Raw genomic sequence first — 13,778 nt, 5'->3', positions numbered from 1 at the left:
GGATGGGATAATGTTTCCTAAGAAAGATAAATAAATAAAATTTCGGAGCCAGAAAAACTATTTTATTTAAAGAAATAGGATGACAATGATGAAACTTATGAAGAGTTAGATTCAAACTAGGTTATTGAGTCAATATTTGTTATTATTAGGTCTTTTATGCACTAATTTTAATTTGTATGCTTTTTTGTAGGCACTAACTAATTTTATTTATATTACTAGAACATTTTTATTCGTTCATCTCAAGAGGAATCACGTATAATTCAAGAGCAACTACTTCAATTCATGAAAAACTTTTCTCTCGACTATTAATATTTTTTGCCTCGCCTCCTCCACCTCCACCTCCTGATCATACAAACCAATATAACCCACAAAAGAATAATGAATTAGATAACCTTGGTGAATAGTATTTGTTAACTTGATTAATACTATGTTAAACTTAATTGGTAGATGATGTTGAAATTTTCTATTATGTTGAAATTGGCACATGATGTTGAACTTGGTCTTTACTTACTGAATGTTTATTATTAGTAGATGAAATTTGATATCGGTATAGAATTATTAGTGTTGAATGTCATTAAATTAATATTATAAAACCGTAAATTTTTATTTAAAAATTACATTTATTAAAATTCGGAACATATTTTTGTACAAAATTATTTGAGATAGATATTTAAAACCTGGGACAAATATTATAAAATAATTTCATAAAAAAAAGTGAGATTTGATTCCCTCTTATTAGAGAAGGATAAATTCTCAGACTGCCAGTGATAAATACTATATCCTTCTCTTCTCAGTTAGAGATAGATTATTTTTATCACTAATAGTGACATATATACCACAAGTCTCTCACACAAGTTTGTCATAAATTGTGACGAATATATATTTCATATTTGTTTGATAGAAATATATTTCATAGTCAATAGTATGAAAATTATTAGTGATTTTCATTATCCGTCACTAACAATCATGAAATATATTCCTTGTTATTTGCAACAAATCTATATGCTTATATGCTTTTAGTTTAATTAAATTTTTACAATTTGTAACGATATTGTTATGAAATTGTTTCGTCCCAATTTTGTGAGGAATCAATTTTCCTTCACTAACATTTTATGATGTCTCTTTTAATAACAAATTTTGGTCCGTCAAAAAATTTGTCATTATTATGTTCTATGACGGATTTTTTAACAATTTAGAGAAAGATTTCGTCCTTCTCTAATATATTTTTTCAGTGATATGCAAATATAACATTAAATTATAAAACTACTAAAATCTTAACAGTAAATTTGATAATAAATTATTGTAACTCTAAGTTTATCTTCCAAAAAGCGTATTATTACTTTATAAATTATAATTAAAATTTAAAAGTGTTAAGTTCAACGAGTGACTCGAGTTTGATTAATCCACTGGAAAATCCATCGTTAGTAATTAAGGACTAGACAGACCGAAAGATTGAATCGTGAGTTTTCCACTCTAATTTTCAACAATGACAACGAAGAGCTACTAGGGTAGGGAATATGCAACACTAAATAAAAACACTAAAAATGAGTGATTCCAGGCTAGCTACTTAAATGTTCAGGTGATATAATATTTATGAAGTGGATATCTGAAGACTAAAGAGTGAACTTAATTGTTTTTTTTTTTCCCACAAAATTAGATATTTATTATTTTAAATTCTTAAGATTTGTGAGGTGATTCGCACATGAAGTACTAAATCTTTTTCTTTTTCATTTTATGCGCAAAATTTACATTCACATTAATTACTCGCGTTGACAATTTTTTCGTGATTAATGCAGATGAGGTGGAAAATATATATGAACAATCTGATTAAAATGTCTAAATCCAAATCCTAAAAGGGAGGTTAAGTGCAAGAATTAAAATGCCTACGCGTGAACCAATGGGTGGCCAATGCTGCCACATGAGCCATTTGATGTCCCTTCCAAATTTAAGAGACAATAATCGAACCCCACCACATGATTCGGAATAAATTCCGCTAAAGCTTCCTTTATTTTATTCAACATTGAATTTGATCGGCTTTCTACTAGTACTACACTACTCATAGTCATTTATACATTGAATATAAATTTGGGAATTTTTTATTTATCTAGATGACAAATATTTCAAGAAGAGAAAATATAATTCTACTCAAATCTTATAAAATTATTACGGGTGACTACTTTTCTTATCAAATATTAATAGAATTACATATATTTAGCTTAATTAGTGATTTATATTTCAAACTTTAGATATATAACTACTTTAAATTCTTAAAAAAAAAATCATTTCATCATTCATAATCGTTTATCTAATAAGAATAAGTATCTTGAAAGATATATGTAATCCATACTAAAATAAAATAAAATGTTACACAAAATCTAAATAAATAACCAAAACGTGTGGGCCCCTTCTAAGTTCTAGCTAGCCCTTGACATGCCTAGTTGAATTTTTATAATATCACACAAAATATAGAAAATAGGGTTTGGATTGCAATGGAAGGCTTGTGAAGCTCTTTAACTTGTTCTTAAAACTGTTTGACTTTTGCTCAACGAAACACAACCACGAAGCAAAACAACAGAAAGCATGGTGTGTTTTCATAGAGGGATCATAACCCTAAAATTAATGGGTGACGTTTCGTGACGTAGAACGTGAATGATCACCGTTGTATGCTTGTTTGCTCAGACCATGCCTCGTTGTATGCCATCATACAATCATTGGCGACGAATGAACGAATCTCCACCGTTGGATGAGAAGCATGTGATGTCATGTCTTGAACATGCCATTATTATGGTCTTTGTTTACCATCACAAGGGATGCACTTGATCCTGGTTTTCTTGAGCTTAATCTGATAAAGTAACAGCATTAACGACTGAGAAAAAGAGATCTACTTAAGTTTAATTACGTTTTAAAATGAAATTAGTGTATTAAGTATATTAATTAAAGAATTAGTGAATAGAAAATTTTATTAAAAATTATTATGTAATTGTATTGAAAATTACAGTTGGTAATATTTTTTATTTTTAATCTTTGTCAGCATTCTCTTTGAAGTAATTAAGTGTATTCCAACATGTATTAGTTTATGTGAAAGGGCTCGAATTCTTTAAGCATGTAATTAAATTCAATTTCAAAATTCATGTGGGTGAAGAAAATGCTCCTGGAGAGAATCCTCATTACAAAAACCTAATCTTAGTTCAAAATTTTTTTGTCTGTCACCAATTCATTGGGAGGATACTCAACCAATTACTAAAATGTAAAAAGTGTATTTACTTTTATTTTTAATAAATTAAATTACAATAATTTCACCTTAAATAAATGCATTATTTTTCTTTCTTTTTTCTTAAATAGGTAAGTATACTTTAAATGAACCTTCTAGTAAGAAAAGTAGGTCGAGTGATTAATGCTTAATTTTAAAAGTAAAGAAAACGTGTAAAACTCTCAAAATGTTTATTGCTTGATTAAGAACTTTCACTTATTGTTTTTGCATGCACATATATAGATCTCAAAATTAATCAGCTTTAAAATTATATATATTGTGTGTGTGTGTGACGAAAATAAAACAAATTAATCTTATATTCTCCTACAAATAATATCAGATGAAAATTATAAATAAAAAAAAATAAACATGTTTAATATCTTGGAAATTTCAAAAGTAGTATATAAGAAGATTAGTAAGAAAATTTACTATTATTCGGTATATGCTTTTTTTAATAAATTATTCGGTATATGTTAGTATATATTCATTGATTGTACTTAAGCTTTATAAATTATGACTATTTTTTAAAAAAATATCAGCTCTATTATGAGAAAAAAGGTTATGCATCAATAAATATAATTTTTTTATACAATCATTTAATTGTAATTTATTGTAAATGATAAATTTATTAAATTTTAAAATAATTATTTTAAAATAATTTATGACCAAATGATACATTGTGAATGTATAATAATTAAACTCTAATAATAATATTATCATTAAATTACTGATATCGAAACTACATGAATATTATTATCTATATATAAAGAGAGGTTGTAATTATATATGGTGATTTAGCAGCGTATAACGCGCAGCAATATCTGAATAGCAATCTAGAGATCAGGCCAGCTAGGGACACTTCATCCCTAAACCAAATACTGTTTCACTAGTTGAGACAGTTGGCTTTCATTCAGACACATGACATTATATCAATTAAATGTTTTACCTTTTGGGCAAGAAAGCTTAATTATTTTCTGCTAATCACCTTAACCTTTTCTCCCCATTTTCGTAGCCAACAATATACTCCAAATTAGCTCTACTTTGACACTCAATTAGATTATTTTGTCTCTATTATTGCCTTTCTTATCATCTTTATTATGCATAGATTTCTTTATAATATTATATTAGTTGAAGTGAAATTGAATTTTAAGTCTAACATGAAATAATATCATAACTTGACTAAGGTTTTATATTTAAGTTTTATAAAAAAAATATAGTTGAAAGGAAAACTTTTATTAAAGGTTAAATGAGTTATCTAGAATAAATAAATTATCTCTTGATTAAAAAAATATAACTAAGAAAAATGATTTTACTAAAAATTATAGTAAGTTTATTTGACAAAAATTAGTCACTAATAAAATTTATAAATAATTCACATATATAATATAACCGGATTTTTTTTATTACTTCTCATGAATAATGAGAAAACAAGGGACCAAAATTCAAACTTCAAACATAGACTAATACCTAAGAAGCTGCGCCTAATTGGTGGTTACTATCTCTAATACGTAGCTTAAAAATACTATTTTTGAGTACACAATAGTAAACGATAAACCCCAGAAAGTGTAAAATTGATCGAACATCGTTCTCATAATTTCATTATAGTTAAGAAACTTGTTTGTTAATACAAATATGATTACTTAATGTTAATGCAATAATTAATGAAATCTAAAAGTGGCATGCCACGCATATAGGGAGTGTGTCATTCATATCTATATCCGTGTGTGAGTGGAAATAAAACTCTGCTTTTCAGATTTAAGTCACGAAGAAAAAGTCTCGTTCACACATACGACCAAATCATGTTGGTAATATTATATACAGAATAAAGAGAAGTTAGTGATGCAAATTACTTTCATTTTGTTCTTATACGAAGCAATCATGTTTCAAGTCAGTTAATTAGAATAAAAGAATCTAAAAAAGTTCATGATCTTTGAAGTTTTGAACCAGAGTTTAGGCCAATAAGAAATGTAATCCAAAATTTGTCACTAAGCATCCAAGTACGTAACAATAAAGCCATACAAGGATCGATCCCTTATCTTATTTATTGGTTTTGGAGGAAAAAAAATATGGGGGTGATGGGGATAGGTAAAATCATCTTCTTTGACACAAAATTCAAACATTTTGATTTCACTATTCTGAGATACCATGGAATATTCTTATTAACAAGCAGTCAGCATTCATAAGCTGAGGAATTAAAGAGTTTAATTTTAATATATTTTTAATATAAAGATTTTTATACAATTAATTAAATAAATAAATAATCACTCCAAATATAGTTTTTAAAATAATATTAGGAAATATTATTGTTGAATCAGTCGCATATATCAAATTATGTAAAGTTTTCTCTCAAGATGATTATCATATCATCAAAATAAAATATATAAATATGTGATAATTTTCATTTTTTAAACTAGTTTTTTAAGGTTTAGTTATGTTGAAAAACAAATTATAAGACAACTATATAAAAATTTGATATTATGTAAAAAAAATTACAATATTAATATTTTAATTAAATTATAAATAAGGAATTCTGCTATATAGAACAAAGAAAAAATAACTAAATAAGGGACCCGTCATGCTCTTCTTATTGAAAGTGTTAAATCACAATCGAGTGTTAGTCCTCTTGGTCATGAGAAATTGATCAGTGCAATCATTAACAAGGGAATGAGAACAAGAAACTGATAGCTACTTCTTTTATCATATATTTTTTTTGCTGAAAAAGATGGCTGTTTTATTAAGGGATATATAATGTAAATTCACATTTAATCAATGTCAGTATAAATATAAACTAAGCCTAGGCCTTCCCTGACCCCTACTGAAAAAAACAAACCCAATAGAAATAATGATACCTTCATTCTAGCGAAGCTTGTCCCAGGTTTGAACATATTAATTAGGAAGTGGACGGACCACATTCAAAAAAGCACTTCAACTTTTTTATAAACAAAAATATGAATGCGTAAAAAGGAAAAATCTAGGTATCTAATGGTAAGTCTGTCACCCCCCCCAAAAAAAAACTCATGCGAGAATTCTATATATTTAGGGGTATTTAGGGGTGGGTATATAGGTATGACTCACAAAACTCGTGTTTTATAGGGTTAAATAAGCTCGATCCGCAAGAAAAATGTTTTTTTTAAGGTTTTTATCTGATCAGCAAAGTAAAAGGGTAAACAGAGTGGTCCATGGACCCATATACTAATCTAAAAAGAATAATTTTAAAAAATGAAAAATTTATCAAACTAGAAGGCTTTTTCCCTTTTTTTTAAAGCTAAAATCTATCATATTAAAATATACTAACATTTATAATTAACTAAACTATATCAAGATTTGTACCAATGAAAAACATTCAAACCTTCTAAATTAAATATCAAGGTCTTAACATTTTTTTTTTTTTTGTTTTACGGGTTAGTCCATAACATGCAAGCTTAAGATGCGGCTCTTATATTCATGAGTCGACCCAAATTTGCTTATAATTATACAAAATTTTTTTATAAAAAAAGACATGTTATCTGCACGTCTCGAGATGTTGTCACATATACCTATTCCTATATATATATATATATATATATATATATATATATATATATATATATATATATATATATATATATATATATATATATATATATATATATATATATATATTGTCCAATGTACAGCTATAAAACTAACATAAGTACATGTATCATAGGAGTACTTATATAATAAATGAGAGTATATCTCCCACTAGGGCTATACTTAAATTGTGCCAACTATTCAACAATTCTTTGAAACGGTAATTGAATTGAATTGGATTTCATAATTGACAAGATCAATTAGAATGAATGAAAGGAAATTAAAAAAATTGAGAAGCAATGGATTAAATGTGCTATTTAAAAAAGAACACATTATAAAAGTCCCAAGATGAGATATGGAGTGTGAGAGAGCTTTGCTAGGGTTTTGACTGAATCTTCCAAGGAAGACCTTCTTTGAAGCACTAGAAAGGTGAAAAGAAAGCCAAATAATGAGGATGGTTCAGACGATGTGAAGCAGAAGGATTTGGAGAAAATGATAATAAAAAAGACTCGTATAAAGAGAAGCTACTAGTTGGTGATGGAGCGGTTCCTTTTTCTCCTTTTGATGGGAGATTTTTGGGCCAACCGGACAAAGAAATTCCCCCTCCTCCTATCTCCAAGGAGGTTAGTGATCATTATCATGAAATCCATACTTTAGATGAAGAGTTTAATGAATGGTGTAAACCTTGGAAGGGTTCTCTTATGATTACGGTGCTAGGCACTAAGGTCAATTATCATATTCTCAAAGCAAAATTGAATCGTACGATGGAGGCCATTTTTCCTGGCAAATACAACAGTGGGACAAAGACTGGTTGTGTGAATATGTATCCCAGAACTCCCTATTGAATTATTTAAATGATCAATTCTTGTGGAGACTTGGTTCTACTCTGGGTGAAATGTTGAAAATTGATAGGGTGACACTGTTCAATTTTGCGGTTAGTTCGCAAGAATGTGTTGAGATCGATCTTGATAAGCCGTTGCAGCCAAAGGTTATCACGTAGGGATATCTTATTAGTTAACAATATGAAGGTCTCCATGCTAGATACGATCATAAGGAGAATGGATGCATGGAAAGAAAATTATCAGAGGTGGTCCAGGTTCCCAATAAAGTGGCTCAGGGGAGCTACCAAAGAGGGTGTGGTAGAAGAGGTTTTGGTGCAATTAATGGCTGATATAAATATTAATGGGAATGGAGTAACTGGTGTAGGTAAAAATCTGTACTTGATTATATTCCTATTAACCAGTCATTAATGGAGAATAAGAGCATTTATGGCCCATGGCTTTTGGTGAAAAAGAATTTTCGCAAGAAACCAATGGTGGGAGGCAGTACAAGAGTTGGTGCAATTTCTATTCCTAGAAAAGTGGATCCAGAATCTAAAGGAGCCACTAAGTCTAAGGTTGGGTCATGATTTTCAGTTTTTCATGAGGAAGGTAAGGATATTGGGCCCAGCTCGAGAATAACAGCAGATGGCCCAAAAGGAAATTAAAAGAATAATAATGAGCCTAAATAGAAAAGCAAGTTGTCTGTGAACCAAAAGAATGGCCAGAAAGTTAAAAATACAAAAGTTTCTCCTGTGGTGGTGGGGAAAGGGAAAACTAATGACAAAAAAATTCAAAATTGAAAGGGAAATTAGAGGAGAAGAAGGCTAATGTTGGCTTTGCTTCTTTGATTGGTAACATTAGAAGGGAATATGCTACTTCTATTTTTTTATTTTTTATTTTTGCTTGAAACTCACTCTAATAGGCAAAATGCAAATAACACTATTAAGAAAGTTGGTTGGGATGGTTCTTTCATTGAGGATGCTAGTGGACAATCTGGAGGCATTTGGTGCATTTAGGATTCTAGTTTGTGGAAGGTCCTGATTCTAAATCACTCCAAATATTTTGTTCACATGAAAGTTTGATGGAAGCATTCAACTGAATGGTTGTTGACAGTTGTTTATGCTAGTCCTCATTTTCTGTATAGACAGGAGTTATGGGGTATGTTTAAAGAGCTAACTTCTGATATTAATAGTCCTTGGGCTCTTCTAGGTGAATTCAATTCTACTCTTCATGTTCATGAAATGTGTGGTGGAGTTGTGAACCCTTCCTTGAGAGGGATTCTTGGTTTTCAGGGAGTATTGAATGGCTGCGAACTTATTGATGCAGGTTTTCAAGGCTACCCTTTCACTAGGAAAAGAGGAAACTTGGAGCAAAGGCTGGACAAAATGTTAATTAACCTGCAGTGGAGGCTTCTTTTTCAAGATGCTATTGTTTTGCATTTATCGCCTTTCAAATCTGATCATAGACCTCTCTTGGTGAAATTTTGTGCTAATTATTCGAAAAATAGTCATAGGAGAGGCCTTTTCACTTTTTGGCCTCTTGGATAACTCATGCAGATTTCCATAGATTTGTAAAGTAGAACTAGAAACAAGGCTTAACTTGGAATGCTCAATTAAATCATTTCCGTGATGATGTCCAAAAATGGAATAAAGAGGTCTTTGGTAATATTTTTGCAAATAAGAAAAAGTTGATGGGGAAGTTAAATAGTTTGAATATAAAGATATCTTTGGCTTCTAACTGTTTGATGACATTAATTTGGTTTGGAAAGATTATGAGGAAGTTTTGATCTAAAAGGATATTCTGTGGTTCCAAAAATCTCGCCCTAAGTGGCTGGCCTTTGGAGACCGTAATTCCAAATTATTTCATGGCACGATGATCATTAAAAGATGGAAAAATAAAATTGAGACTCTTCAAAATGAAGATGGTGATTGGATTTCGGAGCAAGAGGAGTTAAAGAAGCATGCAACTGATTTTTATATGAACTTTTTTTTTTGTTGATGCTTCTGATGTTCCCTTTTATGTGTCAGGTATGTTTCCCATGATTGACAGTGATAGATTGCTAGCTCTTGGTGCTTCTGTATCGTTATAGGAAGTTTTTAAAGCAATTCAAACTATGGGATCTTTCAAAGGTGGATCATGTAACTAGAATGATTTTCCTGAAAATCTAGATTTTTGTGCAATTCAAACTTTTAGTATGATTTTTCTGAAAATCTAGATCTTGTGAGATTTATTAAAACCATTCAGAATCAAGGGCTTCATGCCGTGTGCTTCGAATTGGTCCATATGTATGTGCATAATGAAATTATGGGTAAGAAATAAAAATTGTTTTACTTATGATATTGTTTTTCATAATTTCTTAATCATATAGTTTAAATAATTTGATTTATTTTTTATATACTAGGTGATTTTCGATGTGGTTGCATAATATATCAAACATCGAATTTAGGACAATATTTTTTTTTACGTAAGTCACTATAATTTATTATGCTCATTTTCAGATTGCATATCAGTTTTGTAAGGCACAAGCTTAATTAAAAATTAATATGTTTCATTTTTGTAATCCCAATTGATGTCCTAATTGATCTCCATTTAATCTACTGCAGGATGAGATGAAAAAATTCACTACAATCATAGTGGACATGATGCGGTATGAGAATTTGCATCACAAAGGAGGACCCATTATTCTTGCTTAGGTTTAGTTTTGTAACATATGTTCTACTTTTTTTTAACAATTATTATAAGTCTTATAAATATTGACTTTGTGCACTAACATAGATTTGCAAATGAATTTGGAAATATAATGCGCTCATATGGTCAAAATGGAAAATAGTATGTTCAATGGTGTGCTCAATTAGCTTAATCCTATCAAACAGTTATGTTTTGATTCATGTATCAATAAAGTGATGTTCCAGATCAATGGTAATACATATTAATTTTTTTATAATTATAATTTTGAATTTTTTGGTTTATGATAATTATTTAATTTTTTTGGTTGCCTTAAATTAGATTAACACATGTAATAGTTTCTATTGTGACCAATAATATCCCAACAGCAAGAACAAACCAAAAATGTGAACCGAGAATTGGATTGGCTGGTTTGTTCTTCATTCTCATTTTTAAATAATTTTTAATTTACCTTTTTAATGTTTATTTTTATTTGTTTGATTGTAAAAAATTTCATTCAAATAATATAGTGCTTGTGATGAGGTTCATGAATTGGGGAGGACTCAACTCCACATACTGCTGAGGATGTTGCTTTTGTTGTTGGGCGATTTTTTCAGTATGGTGGCACATTCCAAAATTACTATATGGTAACTAATTGCATTACTTCTATTTTTAAAAATTTAGTATATAAATGATAAGTTGTATTTATTGTTTAAATTGTTTTTTTTCCATAATAGTAGCATGGAGGTACCAATTTTGGATGAATTTCAGGAAGACCATATATCACTACTTCACATGACTATGATACTCCTTTGAATGAATACGGTAAAGCATAATTTAGAGAAAAACATGATTCATGGTTATATACTTTTTAAGAAAAAGGACAATGGATGTCTGCATACGCATTTGGAGCAAATGAAAGATGGCAAAAGTCCTTGGATCTGTTGCTATAACTACTCCTCAGCTTTTGGATCAAAAGGTGACAAATGATACAAGTGATTACTTATGATACATCATCAGGTAATTATTAATTTCTTTATGTTACCTTAATATTTTGTATTGAGGTGTACATTTATTACTTATTGCCCACTAATTTGTGTGAGAAAACAATCCTCAGTTGACGTCAAACAAGGCGACCCCATTTTGTCCCGTGATCTTAAGCTAAGAGTGAAACCAAAGGACATGTACTTCATGTATTTGTTAATGGAGCACATATTGGTAAGTTTATAGTGGAAAATTTCAATTTTCAAACCTCATTTTGCCAATTAAAAATAGTTTACTAAGTTTTAGGTTTATGTTCTTCCTTTTGTTGATTTGCCTCACAGGTTCCCAATATGCTACCTATGGAAAGTACTCGTTCATTTTTGAGGCAGACATCAAATTGAAACTTGGGAAAAATGAGGTATCTCTAATTAGTGGCACTGTTGGTTTACCAGTAAGTAACAACTACACATTGCATAAGTGTTGGTTATTACATAACTAATTAACATTGTCCTTTATTTTGAAACAGAACTATGGTGCCTACTTTGACAATATATAAGTTGGTGTTAGTGGCGTTCAATTGGTGTCACAAAAGGATGGTACTGAGGTGGCCAAGGATATCTCCACAAACCGTGTGGAGTTATAAGGTTGGAATGCACGGTGAGAACATGAAGTTATATTCCCCTGGCATCACTGAAGGATGGTTTGCAAATGGTCTTCCAACAGATAAAATATTCATGTGGTACAAGGTATAATTAATTACTATATATATCCCTTTTAGTTTCTTATATCAATTGCATAGAAGTATTATGCTTGATTTCAACTTGGGTACAATTTACAATTAACTGCATGTCATTCTTTAGATTCAAATTCGATTTTTACAGTGGTTTATGTAGTATCCTTGGCTCATGTGATAAAATCATATCATGTCCCTAAACTTGTTGAGAATTTTTAAATAGATTCTAAAGTAATTTTTTTAATTGGGTCCTTGCATCTTGTAAAAAAAATTATTAAGTCTTTAGGATTTTAAAAATTGTCATTTTCTAGTGGTTCAAAATTTCAGAGATCTGATTCTTTAGTTTAGGAACTCAATAAAAAAATTAGTTTAAGGATTCAAAAATTAAGAACCTATTTGATAATTCTCAAATATTAATATTTCATGACTTGCTTAGTAATCTAACATTTTTAAAATATTTATTCTTGCAGACTACATTCAGAACTCCCATAGGAACTGATCCAGTTGTGCTAGATTTGAAAGGTTCGGGAAAGGGTCAAGCTTGGGTAAATGGTAACAACATTGGTAGGTATTGGACAAGCTATCTTGCAGGTGAAAATGGTTGTAGTAGTTCAACATGTGATTACCGTGGAACACATGGGTCAAACAAATGCACGACAAATTGTGGAAAGTCTACTAAAAGATGGTAAATATAAGAATAATTTCAAATGATTCATTGAAAAAATGTGTCAATGAAATGTACACTAAATTTTGTTGCTTTCTTTGTAGGTACCATGTCCCAGACTCATTTCTTCGTAATGGTGAGGATAACACATTGGTTTTGTTTGAAGAACCCCTTTGAAGTTAAAATTGCCAGTGTAACTATTGCAAAAGCATGTGCAAAAGCCTATGAAGGACATGCATTGGAATTAGCTTGCAAGGAGAACCAAGTCATATCTGAAATTAAATTTGCTAGCTTTGGTGTGCCTAAGGTGAATGTGGATCCTTTAAGAAGGGTCATTGTGAATCTAGTGATTCTTTATCTAATGTGAAAAGGGTAATTAATTTATTTTAGCATAGTCACTTTATTCTAATTTCCATGGTAAAGGACTAAAAAAGTGAACCTAATCAATTTTGTTCTTGTTTTTATTTTTATTTTTTGCAGCTATGTCTTGGCAAGCAGAAATGATCCATTAATGTTAATGAAAAAGTGTTTGGACCAACTTGATGTAGAGTCCCAGAGAAACAGGCTTGCAATCGATGCACTTTGACAAACAACAGTAACCAATGAGAGGAGGAAGTTCTAGATTTTAGTATTTGTTAGGAATTTTCTTTAAGTTTGTTTCTTTTATTTTGTTGATGTTACTTTTAGCTTTTAGGAATAATAATAATGGTGGTCTTGAAGGCCCCTCTTAGATGTAGGAATGGTCCACTATCCTCTTGGTGGGGGCGTCTTTGTGCTATTTTAGAGATAATTAAGGTCATAATGGTTTGATTTGAATTTTATGAAGAAATAAAATGTGTTTCCTATTATTCAAGCTTTTATTTTCATTTTTATAAATTGGAACATTCTCGGGTGAAAGAGGAGTTAAGTGTTTAATGGAGAGAATAAAATAATTTTGAAGTTCAAAAAAATAAAATGAAAACCAATAGGACTCAAATAAATTTTTTTCTAAGACATCATTTCTCTCCCCGCCTATTTTCACACAACTAACCAATCCCTATTTTCTCATTTTAGACATTTTTGTTCTTTCTTTTATTTATTTGACTGTTATTATAAAAATAAAAAATAAAA

Source organism: Glycine max, chromosome 16 (assembly GCF_000004515.6).
Source record: "Glycine max cultivar Williams 82 chromosome 16, Glycine_max_v4.0, whole genome shotgun sequence".
In the NCBI taxonomy this organism is placed as follows: domain Eukaryota; kingdom Viridiplantae; phylum Streptophyta; class Magnoliopsida; order Fabales; family Fabaceae; genus Glycine; species Glycine max.
This window is presented reverse-complemented; position numbering follows the sequence as displayed.